The sequence below is a fragment of the Ananas comosus genome, linkage group 17, assembly GCF_001540865.1.
Source record: "Ananas comosus cultivar F153 linkage group 17, ASM154086v1, whole genome shotgun sequence".
Taxonomy (NCBI): Eukaryota; Viridiplantae; Streptophyta; class Magnoliopsida; order Poales; family Bromeliaceae; genus Ananas; species Ananas comosus.
The window spans coordinates 8,137,252-8,156,819 of record NC_033637.1 but is presented as its reverse complement, the minus strand read 5'-3'; the positions used below and the strand labels follow the sequence as shown (position 1 = coordinate 8,156,819).

Sequence of the window (19,568 nt, the reverse complement as noted above, 5' to 3'; positions counted from 1 at the left end):
TGGCTATTTGGGAGCCTGATGCTACCCAATCATCTTATCCATACCATCTTATCTGTACCATCTCATTCCCATCTATCACGAGATGGCATTCTCTCGTGCATCTTAGATTCTCAATCCTCTTGAGAGCATCATCCTCAACTCCAACTTTTCGCGTGGCTATCCATTATTCAAGTGTCTCCTAGAGACCACTTTACTTTCTTTTTATCCTCGACACCACAAGCCACGTCCAACACTCCACGAACCCTTCGATCGCGGATCTAAGCCCAACTCACTAATAGAGTTTTCGGCTACACCAATCAACATTTTCCTCAGGTGGACTAAGGCCACCAATTCCTACGTAGGTCAATCGCCTAACTCGTCTCAACAACGCCTAGCGTCTCTCGCTCGCAAGCGTAACCCAATCGGCATCGGGCGACATTCGCATTGGAGAATTCGCTGTAGCACACTGGACCTTTGCAAATTGCAAGGTTCGAGTGTTCGATGTGTATTCCGAACTTTTCCACACTTGGTGGAGGGCCGTCGATGGTATACCGGCCTAAAAGTTCGATCTCGAGANTTTGGGAATCCTATTGTATTTACTTTATGTTTTACTTAGTGGATTTATAGTTTCATCCTTATTTCTTGTTGTAGCATTTAGATATTCTTTATACTCTGATACTCCTAGATGCCTTTTGTTATTGCTTTATTACTGTTGTTTTTAGACGCCTTATACGTTTTAGACGTATGGCGGGTCTGGACACGTGCCGGGCGGGCTTCCGCTGGGTCCCGGGGCGTGACATTCGCGCACACTCCAACTAGGAGCATCCAAGTCCTCGCACCCCGTCGAGTCCTCGGGTCGGGTCGCTACACGCTTGGTGTAGTATCGATCTCACGATCCAATGCGTGGCATTCCACGTACTCGGGTCTAAGCTCGGACTACCGTCATGACCAAAACTCTCTGCCCTACCTATAGGTATCGGGCCGCTGTCTCTCACAGCTGACTGCGCCTGCCCAACGGGCCCAGGCTCCACAGTCCACAAATGGTCCAGGCACGGGTCGTCCCTAAGCACTACCCGCCAACGTCGTCCTACACGGCATGCTCTACAGAGCTACACACTCTATCGGCTCCTAAGCATCTAGTGCGAGCCACCAGCCCCCACGAGTGATCCATGGCCCGCTTCACATTTAGCCCTGCTGAAGTGCTACTGCCAATTCACTCGACCGGCTGTATCGAAACTGCACTCTACGAGTATCTATACTCGAGCGCTCTATGCCTCTACAGCGTCTCACACGAAGTCCAGCATCAGGCAGCTTAGCCTATGCACACCGGCCACACAAGCACAACTCGTCCACCTCAACTCGAGGTACTACTAGGCCTACAGGCCAAGCTCGGCGCTAATCGACCAATTTCGCAACAGTGGTTCATCACCACTGTTCGATCTACCGAATCCGCATTCGAAATACTCTTAGAATATTCGGGTGTCCCCAAACATCATGACTCACTCTCGCAATTTCTAATCCATTGTCTTTAGAGTCCTTTCCCATTCGATTTCCATTGCGAGCCTCGTTTCCTGTCCAAAATCACCACTAGCCATTTGCTAGTACCATTGGCTTCCTACTTGCCCCAGCAGGCGCTATACTCTCATCCTGCTAGCATGCTCGGGTGCCTACTTACCCGACCACTCGGCCCCTACTATGTAATATAGTAATAGTAGCAACTGACCAACGATGAATGCATGCTATGCTTCAACTTGAGATCATGCAAAAATATGTTTGCTCAATTAACTCATACCTGCCACGACGACGTCGACAACGGCAGGCACCGCAACTCGGGTCGCTTATCCATGGCCACTTGGCGCTCGCCACGAACCCTCTGGTTGCATCACCCTCAACGGTCGCTCTCCGGACCATGCCGCAGGTGGCACACCTGCCAGCTGTCCCGGAGAGGAATAGGTCGTTGCTAGTGTCAAGGCCCAGCTATCACCTTGCGGACACTCGTCCAGCATATGGCCCGGTAGCTCACACTTGAAGCACTTGCTCTCTCGCTGTTCACATTGCTGTGGAAAATGAGGGCCCCCACGAATCACACATCTCGCCGAGGACCGAATGTGATACGTCCCCGGAGCTCTAGATCGAGAGCGCGTCCTCACTAAGGTCTGTTGGAAACTTGACTGACCATCGTGCCCACTCATTGGCCGTCCTTTCCCCTTTTCCTTGTAGTACTCCTCGCGCTTCTCCCGCAGGAACGCATTGCCTTGTTCTATCCACAAGGCCCGATCCAGGACTTCAGCGAAAGTCTGCAACTTAAGCACGAGCACTGCCTGGTACAAGTCTGGCCGAAGTCCACGCACAAAGCAGTCGGCCTTGTCCTTGTCATCCCGCACCACGTTCGGGATACAATACACAATACGGGAGAATTCCCGCTCATATTGCCTGACCGTGCGACTCCCTTGCCGCAGCTTAAGAAACCTCTCCTTGAGCTTTCGCTTTTCACTGTCGGGGAAATAGGCCAAGAACACCAATCCCCGAAACTCTTCCCAAGCCATAGGAGGGAGACTAGGCGATCGATCTTGCTTGACGCCTTTCCACCACACCTTCGCCGATTGTTTCAGGTAATGCACGGCTAGGCTTACCTTGTCTCGCTCCAACGTGTACAGATCCTCGAAGAGTGTTTTCATGGAATCGATCCACATCTCAACGACCCATGGATCTGCATCCTCTCCATCGAAGGTAGGCGGAACTTCTTGAAAGCCATAAGGGCTGCTAAAGCTCGCTCCCTCTCCGCAGCTACCTCTGGACCAACAGAAGTCGGATCGCCCGACCCTGACGGAAACAGCTCCGCCGCGACTCTCGGCTGCTCTCGACCAGCCGCAGCTGGTGCTGTCACCAACTGACCTACCACTTCTTGGAGTCTTTTCATTTGCTCCTCCTGGCGCGAAGCAGCCTCCTGCTGCCGCTGCACCATATCAGCTTGTTGCCTCATCACTCTTACAAGTGTGGCCAGCTGATCACAAAGCTCCGAGTCTCTGCTCGCATCGGTTTGCTCAGGGACACCACTTGTCCCCTTCTACGCCGATTTGGACGAAGATCGCCTACGCCGTGCCATCGCTTCCTGAAACAGGACAACTCGATTAGCTCTCAACCAACTTGGGTCGAACACAAGACCACTAACACGGCTCAAAAGCCAATCAGGCGAAAGTCAAACAAGGACGTCTATTCTCGTCACTCGACTTCATGTTGTGCGCGCGCAACATAAACACACTCGGTCGAGAATAAACCATACCTTGAGTCTACCTCTAACATCCGTCTTAGAGGTTATGACACGACCCAATCCATCACCTTTCGCCACGTATCACAAGTTCTCGTCTCTCACGAGCCTTATTCTTCTATGGTTTCACTATCCTAGGGTCTCCTAGGTCCGTCTACCTTATTTTTTTTATTTTCTACTTTATTCCCTGATACCACTTTATCTGTCACACCCCGCGACCTACCGCCAATTTGGACCGGGTCGTGGCGCCGACGACAGACCGCCGAACGGACCGAGGTTTCCCCTGTACGCGGATAGAGTCTCCCCTATACGTTCTAGGCGTCGCAATCCAAACAATCAACGAATGTCCCAACTAGGAACGGATATCAATCCAGATTGCATAAGGAAGTATCAAATACATAAAACTAACTGCTATTACACGCATTCATTTCATACAATATTTCTCTTTTACATTTGCTGAACTTCCAAATACAATTACATTATTACAATTTATTACAAGTTTGTACTTAGTCTCTAAACCTCTCAAGTTAGACCACCAACTCGGGTACTGCTACCTCGGTCTCTGGGGTAGGGCGCTATCTACGACGCTACGCCATCGCCTTGAGCCGCCGCGCTACACACGTACAAGCTAAAAACACCCCGAAACAACGTGGGGTGAGAACCAACACCATGGTTCCCAGTGGGTACGGCCACCCAAGGGAAAAGCTCGACCGATAGGTCCGAGGAGGCACTGCAACATGTTAGTTCAACAATATACAACAGATATATATATTTAATTGAAATACATGCCATGCCTCACGTTATGCGATATGAAAATCATGCAAGTCTATGCAACAACTAGTAGATCAATTGATTCTACACTTTACTTGGCTACTCTTAGCTCATATCTTTACTCTAAGGTTCTATTACCATAGGATCTCAACTCAGTCCACTAGCTTCTAAGGTCTCTATTACCTTAGCTCAAGCCTCTATCTCTAGCTCATGAGGGTTCCTCTACCCTATTGAAGCTAACCACCCCACTCGGCTTCGAGTGAATCATCTGCGGATAGTCCGCGCACTGGCTGCTCATCAGCCTACCGCCCTCTCTCTGTCTCAGCCCCCTAGCGGCGAAGTCGTCGCACACGCTAAGCACGGCTCAAGTCGCATGACTTGACCATCTGGCGGCGATCACGTTGCTCTTACCCAGCGTGAGCTTGAGACATGACACACCGTCTGGCGGCGAACGGATCGCACCTCACCCAACAACGGTACATGTCAGACTCAGCCACCTGGAGGCACCCGCATCGTACTTACCCAGTATGGATTCAGTCTACTCTGGCGGTCTGATTCTCAATCGGCTTAACCATCTGGTGGTGAAATCGTCGCACAAACGCTACGACAATGGTTCAAGCCCCGGGCAGTGATCTCCATGTGATCGCCCCCAATCCTCCCTCGGTATCAACCTCGGCGGCGAAGTCATCGCACACGCCCTAGCTTGATACCAGGGTCATCACAAGTCCTGGGTTTCCAGAATCCACTTTACACAGGTTGAGAGTCCATAGCCAACCCTATATTGTCGACCTAGCTCATCCTAGTGGCTATACCACTATACCCATCAACCTAGGTTTCAACACTCTAGGTACTATGTCTATGTCACTTAACCTAGTTACAATTGCTAGGTTCTTGTCCTCTTAGCCTAGATGTCCATTTCTAGGTTTACTAGTTCGACCTAGGTTTATTAACACTAGGTTTGATGCCACACACCTAGATTGTTCGACTCTAGGTTCACTTGTTTAACCTATGTTCTTTAACACTAGGTTAGATGCCACTCGATCTACCTGACAACCTAGTTGTCCAATCAACTCCGCTCATACTAGAGTTATTATCTAGTTTATATGCATATCCTTCTAGCATATTCCTTTATGTCGATTATGCATTTTCATCCATGCATTGTTGTTACCATGCATTCTTTTACTTTAGCTAACATTATTTACATGTCATGTTCATCATGCTTGCTACTTAGCATTTTACTCTATGCCTTATCATTCATCATGCATTACTTGTTCTCGTCTACATGCACATGCATCAACATGAGATTACATTGCATAGACATAAAGGGCGACCTAGTCGCTTCGGTAAGCACAACCCACCTTAGTTAGCTTTCCGATTGCTTGTCGACACTTGCAATCGGCATCCCGCGACACTCGACACTCGTTTGGGCCGACCTCATAGTTGCTCCCCAAGAGCGTGCCGCTTCGCCGCTTTCAAGTGCTAAAGGTCTTCGCCTTGCTGCTACGGTGCTCGGGGCCCGATTTCATGATTTATGAACGTCGCCTCAGCCTTCCAGGCGGAAACGAAGCTCCAAGCGCCCGTTTCTTCGATATCTTAGCAATGGCTTGTCGGATTGCCGAACCGACTTCACCAACGTGTTTCGTTACCTATCAATTAGGTTAATAGAGGGTTAAATGAGATCAAACCCTCCCAAATCACAAAATCCTATTTTGGATGCCCTAGATGCTATTTCTACTCAATCCACCAAATCCCTTCATGATTTGGGTACAATCCCTCTAAATAGCATGCTAGAGTTCCAAACAAACCAACTTTAGAGATCAAAACCCTATCTCTAAAGATCTACCATGAGAGGGCTTGGAAGCTTACCTCTCCAAGAGCTTCAAGGGGAAGAAGAAGATGAAGAGGATGATGATGGTGATGATCCTCTTCTTCTCCTCTATCTCTCTTTCTTTTCCTCTTCTCTTTTCCTTTCTTTCTTCTCCTTCCTCTCTTCTCTTCTTTTCTTTTTTCTCCGCACGATCGGAGCGAGAGAGAGCGACAGTGAGGGAGAGTATGAGGGAGTGGGACAGAGAGAGAGAGAGAGATGCCCCTCTCTAATACCCTCTCATATTGCCATTTTGCACATAAGCCCCTCCACTTTTCATCTCTTACACAGCCCTCAATGGGCGTTCTGCGTGCAGAGGGACCGGTCTCCCCGACCAGGGACCGGTCCCCGAGAGCTCTCCCAGACAGCACGCGTTCGGGAACCGGTCTTTCCCTGAGGGACCGGTCCCCCGGAGACCGGTCTGCCCACCAGAGACCAATCCCCGAGAGCTCATCTGGCGAGACTTAGCCGATTTTCGGCTATTTCCGCTAGAATCACCTACGGGGACCGGTCCCTCCCTGTCCAGGGACCGGTCGCACCAGCGACCCCAGCCTCTGCTGATGGGACCGGTCTCTCCAACCAGAGACCGGTCCCCGAGGGCAACTTCAGCCCAATAATGCAATTTGCATGATTTGCCCTCGCGGACTCCATTCCAATGCACTTCTTGGATTTTGTGCATCCTAAGCTTTTCCAAAGCTTATCCAATTGACCATTAGATGATTCTGGTTGAAGCGCAACTCTCGAATTTGGAGAATTCAGGGTATGACAGCCATTCTATACGGAGCCTTCGAAACTGGCGCCGCCCCGGAAATCAAGTCAATGACGAACTCAACTTCCCGGTCCGGTGGCAATCCCGGTAACTCCGCCGGAAACACATCCGACTACTCGCACAGTACCCGAATATTCCCTAACTCCGGGTACTCTTTCTGAGGGTCTACCATGGTTGCAAATAGGCCTTACACCCTCCTTTGATCATTTTCTTCGCCCTTACCGACGATATGGTCGCCGCGAAGTGCTTACTTTTGCACGCTTGGTACACCAATTCTTCTTGATTATGCTCACGAAAAGTGATCACCTTACTTTCACAATCTATGACCGCATAGTACTTAGAGAGCCAGTTGGTCCCCAAGATAACATCGAATCCCCACATCTGATCTAGCACTAGCAAATCTATCGGCATAATCCAATCGCCTATTTGCACTGGACAAGCCAAACACTCCTCGTGCACTTTGAACGAATGTTCCGGCGCATTAACCCACCAATAGTCATAACTATGCACCATTTCGATACCATGAGTTTTTGCAAAAGATGCACCAATGAATGAATGAGAAGGACCAGTATCGAATAAAGCTCTAGCTCTAGTGCCTTTAATCACAATTATACCTGCCACAACATCGTCGGCTGCTGCAGGCTGCTCCTCCACTTGAGCGGCAAAGACTCGGCCGCTAGGCACTCTCGATCCCTCCGGCTGACACAATGATGACGTGCGCCCAGCCGACATCGCTGGTGGCAACCCCGCAAGCTGTCTCGGGGTAGTCGGTGCTGATGTCGCCGTCGGCGCAGACGACGTCCAGCTCGGGCACTCCCGGATAAGATGTCCCAGTTGGCCACACTTGAAACATTTGTCGTCTCGCTGCGGGCAAGCCGACACTCGGTGCTCTTCGCCACAAATGACGCACCGAGGTGGTCTCCAGTTCCTCGACTGCTGTCGGGGATACCGAGGGAGTTTCTTAGCATTTGGCCGGCCCCCGGCACCCCCCGTTGTTCGCTTCTTGCCTTTGTCCTTACTTTCGGCCATAGCCTTTCATTCCTCTCGAACATGGGCGCTACCGTGCTACGCCCATAAGGCTCGATCAAAGACCTCCGCAAAGATCGTCAACTTCAAGATCTGCACCTTCTCGTATATCCTCGGTTGAAGTCCTCGTAAGAACCAATCAGCCCGGTCCCGATCATCTCGAACAACATCGGGAACGCAGTCGATAATGTGAGAGAACTCTTGCTCATATTCCCCCACCGATCGATCACCCTGTTTCAACTTGCGAAACTTCTCTTGTAGTCTCCGCTTCGCCGTATCGGGGAAGTAGTTCGCGAATACCGCTCTCTTGAACTCCTCCCACAGCATAAGCGGAAGATCGGCAGGTCGATCCCGCTTAACTCGTTTCTACTACACCTTCGCCGCCTTCTTGAGACAATGGGTGGCGAGGTACACCTTGTCCGTCTCCGAGGTATTGAGATCCTCGAAGAGCGTTTCCATCGAGTCGATCCATGACTCCACTACCGCTGGCTCCACCACTCCGCCCTCAAAGACAGGTGGGTTGAACTTCGGGAACTGAATGAGAGCCGCCAGCGCGCGCTCTCGCTCCGCCTCAACTGCTGCACTATCAGGATTTGAGGTTCCTGATCCGGTCGGTACTACCATAACGGGCACAGCCGCCGCTGCCGCCGCTCCCTCAACTACGCTCAGCACCACCGCAGGGGGTGCGCCATGCTCGACACCCGCCTGGGCCGCCGCCGCTTGCTGACGCTCCAAAACCTCCTGGAGCCATTGAATCTGCTTCCCTTGGCGTTGAACAGACTCCGCTTGTTGCCGTACTACGCCGATAAGTGCGGCCATTTGCTCCCGAAGCTCATCGTCGCCACTAGCTCCGGATTGCTCGGGTGCCGCACTCGGCTCCTCTGGCATCGACCTTGTCTGCGGTCGACCACGAGGCGCCATTGCTTCCTGAAAAGGAGCAACTCGCATTAGCCACATGACCAACATTACTTAGCCATACCCAATTTGGCGAAAGCATCTTATGCATTCGTTCTTGCCCCAAGCATTATGTCGTAGGCCGCCCGACACAACACAAAGAATAGAGAACAAACATCAATTTAAACCTAGCCTCTAATCACATTAGAGACATCCAAACTTGACCCAATCATATGCTTTCGCTAACTTAATTCCACGTCACTCACGTTTCCTAGATCCTTAAGGTCTTCCAATCCTAAGGGTCTCTAGGTCCATTCCTATTCTTTCACTTTAGGCTCTGATGCCACAATATCTGTCACGCCCCGAAACCGATACCAATGTGGGCCGGCCCGGGCACGTCAAACAGACGCCGAACGGACAGAGTTTTTTCTGCCCGCCCAAGGCTCATCACTTGTACATTTTCGAGTAGAGAAAAGCACTAGCGGAAACATATACAAATGGCTTACACGAGGGTAAGCAATAGCCATGAGTGAAAGAAAGGAAACTAAACATCTACACAAGTATTATGATTCTCTTTTGATCACATACATTGCATTTAACTTGTACATTCATAGTTCTTTACATACTTTTCATCATTTCTTTTTACANTTTTGATCACATACATTGCATTTAACTTGTACATTCATAGTTCTTTACATACTTTTCATCATTTCTTTTTACATCACATTCTCCTCGAGATAAACATTACATTCTTTTTCTTTTACATCTCAACCCATCAAACACAAAGATAAAGTAGGGGAATGCTACTACAAAATGTAAACCTGACTCGGGTAGTCACTGTCTATGGCGCGATACCTTTACCGCAGTCGCTCGCCGGCTCGCTCGGTCCCGGCTCTGTGAAAATAGTGGGGTGAGAACTATAACGAAGTTCCCAGTGGGTTCGGCCCCAATCTCACCGACTTTTCCACTAGGTCTAACTCAGGCATAATAGAAAGAATAAGCTGAAAAGTAGCCAACTATACAAATGCAACTAATATGCCTGAACAATGCGATAAAAAATGATGCTCAATATAACTCATGAAGAATGCATGGTCTTTGTTCTTTATTCTTTGTTCTTGTTCTTTCGTTCAATCTCTAGGCTAACCCGGGGGTATCGCTTCATTAACTCACAAACTCAAAATCCATGATCGCGGGCCCTCAGCTTCCTCCCGCTATGACCGTCCTCTGAGTAACTCAACCTAGTGATGACAAACTTCGGAGCGCATCGCCCGAGGGGGAGCGACCACCCTCAGGTAAGGACTTATAGCGAGTATGATCAATCCTTAACTCTAAGGATATTCAGTTCAATCTGTTCCTTAACTCTAAGGAATTATGCACAAATGACCCTTAGCTCTAAGGTTGAATGTCATTGTGTCAATCTCATGTTCTTTGCATTCTTTATCTTCGACCATGTCAATACACTAACTCTAGTGTTCTTTACATTCTTTACTTTCATCACGTTTTTACACTAACTCTAGTGTTCTTTATGCCACACATTTATTGCTATCTCTAGCCATTGTTCTTTATGCCACATTTTGTTGCTAACTCTAGCAATTGTCATTCTTTAATGCCACACATTTGCTAACTCTAGCTTTTATCATTCTTTATACCACATTTGTTCTCTTTGATGCCACACACTAGCTCTAGTGTTCTTTACATCAATCTTTATGCTATCTTTAGCTTTCATTCTCACATTTCATTGTCCTCATGTCATATGTCACTTGTTCTTTAACTTCACTAAGTTCTTATCTCTTTTACATGCACATATAGGGTTATTACATTTTCATTGGTTCTCAACCATCTCATGATGCACTTGAACTCACAAAATACAAACATTCACATATTTATAATCTCATTACCCTACTATGCATGCAACAATATACATGCTCAAGAAGTGACACATTAGACATAAAGAAAATTCCAACAAGTTTGGAGAGCACCACCTACCTTGTAGGCTTACTTAGGTGCTACGGTGATTTTCTCGGAATTTTTAGCTGCCTAGTTCGCTACCTGCGGCAAAATGAAGCCAAATTAGGCCTTTTTGCTCATAACTTTATATAGGCTTTTCGTAACGTCAATCCGAGCGCACCAACACGTCGGAAATAACCCCAATTAGATTTTTAGATGGTCAATTTCACTTTGGAACCCTCACAAGCAAAAGCTCCAAATTTGGGTGCCCTTGCTCATCCCACATTAAAACTAGGGTTTTGATCTCTTAGAGAAGCAAAAGTAAGCTTCAAATCATTTAAAGGTTCCATTTAAATCATTCTTAGCTCAATCCAAACCCTAGTTTTGATTCTACCATGAGAGAGGTTGAAGCTCACTTCTAAGCTTCACCACATTTGCCCATTCCATGGTTTTGATCTTATCCACAAGCAAAAGAAAGCTTGAAATACCCAAAAGGCTCTACCAAAACCATTCCTAGGTCATTTAGTTCTCATTCTAGGGTTTTATCATGAAAGGGGTCAAAGCTTACCTCAAAGCTTTCCCTTCCTTTGCTCCAAAGAGGAAGAAGGAGTTGCTCCACTCTTTGGTCTTCTTCTCCACCTTTTCTTTCCTTTCTTTTCTTCTTTTCCTTCTTTCCTTTCTTTTCTTTTTCTCCTTCTTGTCTTCTAGAGAGAGAAAGAGAGGAGAGAGTGTGAGAGGGTGTGAATGAGAGAAAGAGCCCTCATAATCCCTCAACATAACCCATGGGTTGCATTTTTGCAAATAAACCCCTCAGCTTTTATTCTCTTAAACTGTCAGATCTGGGCAGTTTTCGTGCTCGGGGACCGTTCTCCCCGACATGGGACCGGACCCAGAGAGCCCTCCCGCAGCTCAGTAGGGCTTTTGCACGAGGCAACCGGTCTCTCCCAGAGGGACCGGTCTCTCGGGGACCTGTCTCTTCCCACAGGGACCGGTTCCCGAGAGTTGGTTTTCTGGGACTTAGCCGATTTTCAGCTTTTCTCATTTCTCACGCGTTCGGGGACCGGTCTCTCCTACCAGGGACCGGTCCCCGAGAGCCCAAAAACTGCAGTTTGCAGATTTTTGATTCTTTTAGCTCTCGAAACCTCTCGCAATGCACTTTTACTCATTTTAACGCCTTCGGACTTTCCGAAGTGTACCAACCTCGTACTTTGGTCAATTTTGACTAAAGTTTGACATTTATTTTCCGAATTTTCGGTATATTACATCAAACATACCGGATGATCTTCGAACCCTTTCGTTCCTTCGAACGAAGTTGTCTACCAAGCTTCTAGCACTCTAACAGAATTTCTAAGAGGGTTAAGAGTGATGAATGAACACCCCACAAACTCAACTTAATCCAACCCAACAATAGGTCAAAACTCGCCTTGAATGGTGTAGAACCCTTCCAAACTCCAAATGAAGGCTAGGATACTCCTAATCCAATCTAAAAGGAAGTTCTACACCCAACAAATTAGCCCCAAAAGCTACAAATCAACAACCCCCAAATAAAACCCTAGATTTCTCATTCTAAGTTTTCATCACAAAAATCCACAAGAAACATGATCTAAAGAGAAGATCAAGATTACTAACCTCCCTTGAAACTCCAAACCAAGCTAGGAGTGAGCTAGGGTTAGAAATCTTTCCTCAAACAAGCTCCAATCTAAGGTCCAAGGCCTTCTCTCCACTAGTTCCAAGCTCAGGAAACCCAAAAGGGGCATATAACACACTGGACCGTTGCAAATTGCGAGGTTCGAATGTTTGATTTGTGTTCTGAGCATTTCCACAGTTTTTGGAGGGTCGTTGGTAGTGTTCCGACCCATGGCTCGTATCCCGAGAATTGAGGTTTTGAACTTGGCACCAAAATCCAGAAAATTGGATTAAGTGGTCTGCTCTCATGTTGCCTCTGCAGGGTTGTGTACCGGTACAACCTTGATGGTTGTACCGGAACACATTGTGTACCGGTACAACCTTGATGGTTTTACCGGAACACATTGTGTACCGGTACTAACTGAGAACGAAACTACTACTGTAACCAAAAACTCAACTGATTGGATGCCTCAAGGGTAAATAGTCCAAACCAAACCCAATCTGATGCTGCTATATTGGTTCGTAGACCTCAAGCGTTACCTGTCACAGAGCAGACACTGCCAACTTATTCATGCGTCACTGACGACCTATCCGGATACGTACACCCCTTAGTTGGTGACCAAACCAACCTGGTGTCTAGAATACACAGTGCTGTGACTAAATCATGCTGATATGCTCAAAACGAAAACCAGCAAAAAGAGACCGGTGCCATGGCCGAAGCCAGGTGCAAGGGCGTACAACGCCGAACCACGATCAACGAGATCGAAACACACGACAAAGGAGTCGATGTGTTGCCTGGACCTAAGGTCCACAGATATACAGTATATATGTAAGCCTGCTCTACATGTCTATTCATAATTATCATAATGCAATCAACGAGATATAGATGAACGAACGATAAACAAACAACTGATATGTAGAAACTACGATACTGATATGAAAGAACAGAGGAAGGTGAAACGATCTCACCGACTACCAGCTCGAAGCACCCACCTGTACTAGTGTCGCACCTATCTCCTAACTGTACACGATCGTCAACCGAACCTACGAAGATCCAACGGGTCAGCAACCAACCCACTAACCCAAAGTACGAGACTCACAAACCCCCACACAAGTCCCCGAATCGGTTTTCCAAAACCGATCACCGTAACTCATCGGAAGTCCCGAAAACCACACCGGGATGCCGTCGGGACCCACTAAGTGTCCCGAAACTCACCGACTTGTGTCACGAGTCACCCGCTGCCCCAAAACACTCTGATTTGGATGTTTCAGCAGCAAACACAAGATAACACCACTACACAATTATCGTCGGATAATTGTACGAATACGGATTCCCAAAAGCGTCTATTTCGACACTGGAACCCACTGTCCCTCACCCGTCATCACCGAACCAACAAAATGATGATGGTGCTCAGCCAACAAGGCTTAGCTACAATTTAGAGGACAACCAAACCATGTCAGAAGAAATCCGAACTAAAACCGCGTTCTTTTGGCGAATTTTGCCGAAAAACGCACCGAAATCGACTTTTTGATTTTCGCAAAAACTAACGGATCATGGACAACCAGTCCAGAGGTCACCACACACACCAACGCGCTGCCCACAGTAGCCACAAGGTGTACAAATGCATAAAAGTCCCTAAGTTTACATAAAATCCATCATTTTATGTAAATTGACTTCTAAGGCTCGTTCTCGTAAACCGACGACTTCTAAATTTCGCCGAGACACGTACTGATAGGTCTCGTCGTGCCGGAGGCCGTGCTCATGATCCGGAGCGCAACGACGCACTGTGGAAGGCGCGGGAGCAACCCGAAAATTCTGCGAACAGCGCACAGTCGGGGAAAATCGCCCCGAACAGGACTAACCGGACTCTGTTGATCCAAAGTAAGGTGAGCACTGTGATCATCACTGACCAGTGATCACCGTGCTCACCTCCAGAGGCATCGGAACAGCCTTGGATCGCCAGAACAACGCACGCAAACCAGAAACAGTAGCCAAAAAGGCTCGACAAGGTCGACATCGCCGAAATAACGGAACGGGGTCTCCCCCACAGAAACTAAGGTGAGCACGATGATCAGCGATGAGTCACGATCATCATGCTCCCTTCCGTAGAGATCGGAAAGCCTCGGATTGCCCGGAACAGTAAACTACTCAAGGAAAGCCCTTATCTAAGCTTACCGGAGTAGAGTGGCTTGGATCCGGCCGGCGGCGACTTGGTGGCGACTCGGCTGCGAGAGCGCCGCCGGCAGGACGGTGCGGTAGGTGGGGGAAGGCTGCTGCTCACGTGAGACGCCGGCGAGAGGCAGCCGGAGAGATGGGCGACGATGCCCTAGCCCGCACGAGGAGAGAGGAGCTCGGGCTAGGCTTCTCGGGCGACGGCGACCTCATGGCGACACCGATCAGTGGCGAAGGGGCCACGGGGTCATAAGGAGGAGGAGGGAGGTGGCGGGCGATGGCGACGGTGGCCCGCNAAACCCCACGTTCGGGAACCGGTCTCTCAAACTTGAGACCGGTCCCTCGCTGCGTGACAGAACCACCAAGGTTCGGGAACCGGTCTCTCACCACAGGGGACCGGTTGCATCAAGGATTACGCAGTGAGGACCTTGGGGGAACCGGTCTCTCCATCTCAGAGACCGGTCCCAGAACACATGAATGTTCAGAAATTTGTTTTTAAAGCAATCTAAGTCTTCTGAACTTATTTTAAACATGTATCTTCACCACAAATGATCTTTTCTACATACCTTAGGTGTCGATCTTTCCGAATGAGTCTTTGTCCTCCAATTTGAATCTTTTCTCAAAATCTTCTGCAATCAACTCTTCAAGACTCCAAACAACTTTACGAAATTCGCCAACCTATAAAATCCTTAACAGCCGGGACTCCGGGGAAGGCGGCGGGAGAGGTCTCCGGTGGCGGCAGCACGAGGGGAGGGAGCTGAAGCTCCCTCAACCCGAGCTGGTTCCAACTGGCTGCAAGCAGTCCAGACGGCAGCGGCGGCGCTGGGCGACGGCGGCTAGCGGCGGGGGAGGTCTCCGAGGCTCGGGGCGATGCCGGCAAGGTGCAGGGAGGCAAAGCAGCCTCGGCCAACTCTCAAACCCGAGAAGAGAGAGAGAGAGAGAGGAAGAGATGGAGAGAAAATGGTGGCTGGCCGGCCGGGGCTCAGTCGGCGGCGGCCGGGAAGCGCGCGGCACACGAGGTGAGGTGGGGGAAGAGACGGCTAGGGTTAGCTGGGCTAGGTTAGGGTTCCAATGGAGTAAACCCTAGATAACCATATATATACCATGGTGCAAATTTGCGAGTTAACCCACCAAACCTCAATATTTAGTACTAAGTCCCTCACAGCGGGTGTAAAACGCGCGAATAGCCCTCCTTGTGCGATCTCGCGTGAAACAGTACATAAAATATTGCAACTTCACTTACCTCAACTTGGTCATCGTGCAATCTCCGTAGATCCGTCCGTTAGATTTGCGAACGGATCGCACCAGTGCGATCAGCATGACGGAGACAACAAAGCTATGATTTCGTTTCATCTCGATCGCTCTCGGATTCGCGATGAAATCCATTCCAACTCTCCAACGAAAGAAACAAGCACAAATACATATAAAACATGTATTTTCGGATTTCCTCAAAATCCGTGCGTCAAACTCAAAATCCGTCAGCGCCATTAGTTCCAGAACAGTTGAACCGATCGAAACGAGCTATTGGACTGCTATGAACGGAGTCCGGTACGAGCCAGAAGCCAACTTCACATCGTGGCTTCTCCGAAAAACCGAGTTACTATTCACTTTAAGTGAAACTTGGAGATCGCGTAAAATCTCCGTTCTAACTCGTTTTCTCCCAAAACTTGACGAGTGCTTTTATAATTAAATTACACACAAAAATATCGTCAACTGAGAGTTTAGCTACACTGCCAAAATCTCGGTTCTTACATTGGGAGGGTTGAGTAGAGTAAACTTTTATTTTTGGTTGGATTGGACTTTGTATTTAGGCATTAGTAGATTTTTTCTTTAAGTTTTGGCATAAATGGGACACTTACACAAAAGTGTCCCAAACATGTGTCCCTATAACCTAATTCTGTTGTAGTGCTTTCAACGAGAAACTTTTATGTGATGTTATGTTATTATCTATAACCTTTATGAAAGCCCGTGTTATTTTGTCCACTTGGCAGCATTAGCTTAATCTAATCTTCTGTGGGCCCTACCTGTCATCTTAAGATACTTTATTATTTTTTTAGTTGGTGGGGCCCACCTAATTAAATTACTTTTCCTAAAACCTAATACCGTCCGCCCTCCGCCTCCTCTTCTTTTTCTTTTTTCTTTTCCCATCCGCCCCTACGCCTTTTCATATGCTACGCCTTTTCCCAGCCGCCTCTTCCTTCTCCTCCTCTTTCTCCCAACCACCCAACCACCTAACCCCTCATTCGCTCGCGCGCCCTCCTCACCTTCCTCCGCCATCACCCCCTTCACCCTCCTTTCCTCCCTCGACACTACCCCCTCCGCATTGCTGTGGATCACGGCCACGGTCATGGTCACGATCTCCAGGAAGAGCCTGGACCCCACGGAGGTCTTGGATCTGAGAAGCAAGAAGTGCTTCCCCCATGGATATCAAGGTGGACACCAAGGCTGGGATGGAGATCGAGAGCTTCAAGTCGAAGCAAGGCTGGGATGGAGATCGAGAGCTTCAAGTCGAAGCGGAATGGGATTAGGGTTACGTGTACTAGATTCCACACCGCAATCACGAACGACTATGTAAGCTCCTGATCAAGATTTGTAAACTTCCGTAATTGCTGCTTGATTTTCTGTTGTGATGAATAGTTTCAAACCTTTCTAAGACTTTAAACCCCCAGGGGGCATTTTACACCTGCGAAACCTTATGCTAGCCTGATTTTTGGTTTTCCATCAATGAGCGTGGTGAATTTGTGGACCATCTCTTTTTCACCGTGTGCATAAATTTTAAATATGCTATTAGTACTAACACTCTTTATGTCATTTTTGTTGTGAACAAAAGCATTTGATGACATGGACAGTGTCTATGCGTCTCCTGATGACTTCAAGACAATAAATCACAGTGATTTCTTTACCTCATTACTTTCTTTGTTGCAGTCACAAATAAGTTGGTTTCCAAACTAAGTTCCAACCATGCATGTTTCTATCTGATACACTATGTTTTGATTATTTTCTTTACCTCCTTCCATTAATTGATATTGTACATTTTTGTTCAGTTCGAGAGTTAGATAGAGTTTGATACAAATCCCCTGTATGCACTTATGCATGAATCCATTTACTGCCAGGTAGTTAGCAAGCCTTTACAAGTCACTGTTTTTCTGTTGATATAATCAGATGTGTTCGCTAAATTATTTCTTCCTTGGTTTGGTTCAAATTGCTACTGTGCATGAGCAAAGGGTGCTTTGTCATAATGGTCAGCTCATAAGATCAGGGGCGAATTTGAGAGCTTTTTTGATCCGATCAAAGCTACAAAAGATGGTCGTCCTGTATATTTTACTGGCGAGGTAAATTTAAAGTGAACACTCTATGAAAGCCTTTATGTTGATGCTACCTTTGGGATGACCATATGATTTGGCACGCCTATATTATTGGGTACTTCAAACCCCAACTATGGAGCAATTTTCATTTGGATTTTCGCTGTGTGGAATATCTTTTGACATGTGGCCCCTTATGACTGTTTATATAGATATTCCCTACACCTCAAAAATCTATGCTCCTTAGAATTCGCAATATAAAGATGCGCATAAGATACATACTGCAGGTAGTATATTCATGATACTTCAATATTTAGGGGGACATTTGCAACATTTACAAGGTTTACATATGTAATTTATGATGTTAGATGGCCGGTCTTATGACCACCGTCCGATTTTCTAGGGCAGCTTATATTTGCTGTAGTTTCTATCTTTTCTCCGTATGGCTTCTGTTTACAAATTTTAATCAATGCACTATTTCATTATTCAGATGGTATTTCTGTGGATGTTTGAGGAAATCCATGCTCTGAGACACTTCAAGGAAGCGGCTTATCTACTGGCTGAGAAGAACGACTGGCCTCCACTGTATGACGTGAACCGGCTAAATAATAATCAGGTACATATTCTGTCACGCCCCGAGCCCGATCCATTTGGCCGGTTCGAGAGCGTCAAATAGATGCCAAACGGACAGAGCCTCCCCTGTCCGCCCAAGGCTCAACAACAGGTACAGATAGAGTATAAAGTTTGGATAAGCGGAAGCATACACAATAGCTTGCACGAGGGCAAGCAATAGCCAATGTGAAAGTACAAAACTAACAACAACAAGTAATATGATTTATTTTACCCAATCTCTTGGCTAACCCGTAGGTTTCGCCCTCAACAAACTCACCAACCCAAAATCCTACTAACCGGGGAGATACCCGCTACAACCCGATAGGACCGTCCTCTGGGGAGATACCCGCTACAACCCAGTGATGTCAACTCCGGAGCACATCGCCCGAGGGGGAGCTACCACCCTCGAGCAAGGACTAAAGGTGAGTACGATCAATCCTACATTAAGGATTCCAAGTTCAATCCATTCCTTAACTTTAAGGAAGACCATACTCAAATGACCCTTAACTCTAAGGTTGAAATGTCATAATGTCTCAATCATTCTTTTCTTTGCATTCTTTACTATCACTAGTGTCATATACACTACTATATCCTTGGACTTATGCCACACTTGTTTTCTAAGTATTATGTTCATGACTCATGCCACACTTGTTTTCTATGTTTTCGAGACTCATCAATGTCACTCACAAATCTATGTCCATGTGCCACTTTTGTTCACTAACCCTTCTAGGTTCTTGTCACTTGTCATGCATAAATAGAATTTACAATTCTCACATTCTTACATGTATTTCATACGAAATTAAATTCACAATCATGCCATAAAGGCTCACAATTAACCCTACTATGCAACATGTTCAATATAAACATATATGTTCAAATATGACACTTTAGACATAAAGTGATTTTCGAGATCCTTCGAATGCACCACCCACCTCGAGTGATTGAGTAGGTGTAGAATATGATGACTCCCGAACTTTACGAAAGCCGATTCCGCGTCCTATAACCAAAATAGTGCCATATTAGGCCTTTTGTACATGAACCATACTTAAACATTTTTGTAACGTTGAACGGAGTTGTCCAACGCGTCGAGGACACCCCCAATTAGGTTTCTACGAGGTCAATTCGCCCTCGAAAAATTCTAGGGCAAAAGCCCCAAATTTTAGCCCTAACAATGCCTTATAGCAATAGCTTCTAGATTGATCTCATCCCTAAGTAAAAAATAGCTTAGAATCATGTAGGAAGCTCTCTAATACCATTTCCAAGCTTTTGGAACCATTCCTAGGGCATCTATTGTGAACCTAGAAGTTCACCATGTGAGTACCTCAAGAAAACCATGG

At 47.4% G+C, this 19,568-nt stretch overlaps 1 long non-coding RNA gene across 1 annotated transcript; it reads left to right on the top strand.

The window, feature by feature from the left end:
• Positions 17,215 to 18,231, top strand: LOC109722696. Its single transcript, XR_002219530.1, has 3 exons — positions 17,215 to 17,430; positions 17,542 to 17,649; positions 18,110 to 18,231. It is a non-coding gene; the product is annotated as an uncharacterized LOC109722696 (long non-coding RNA).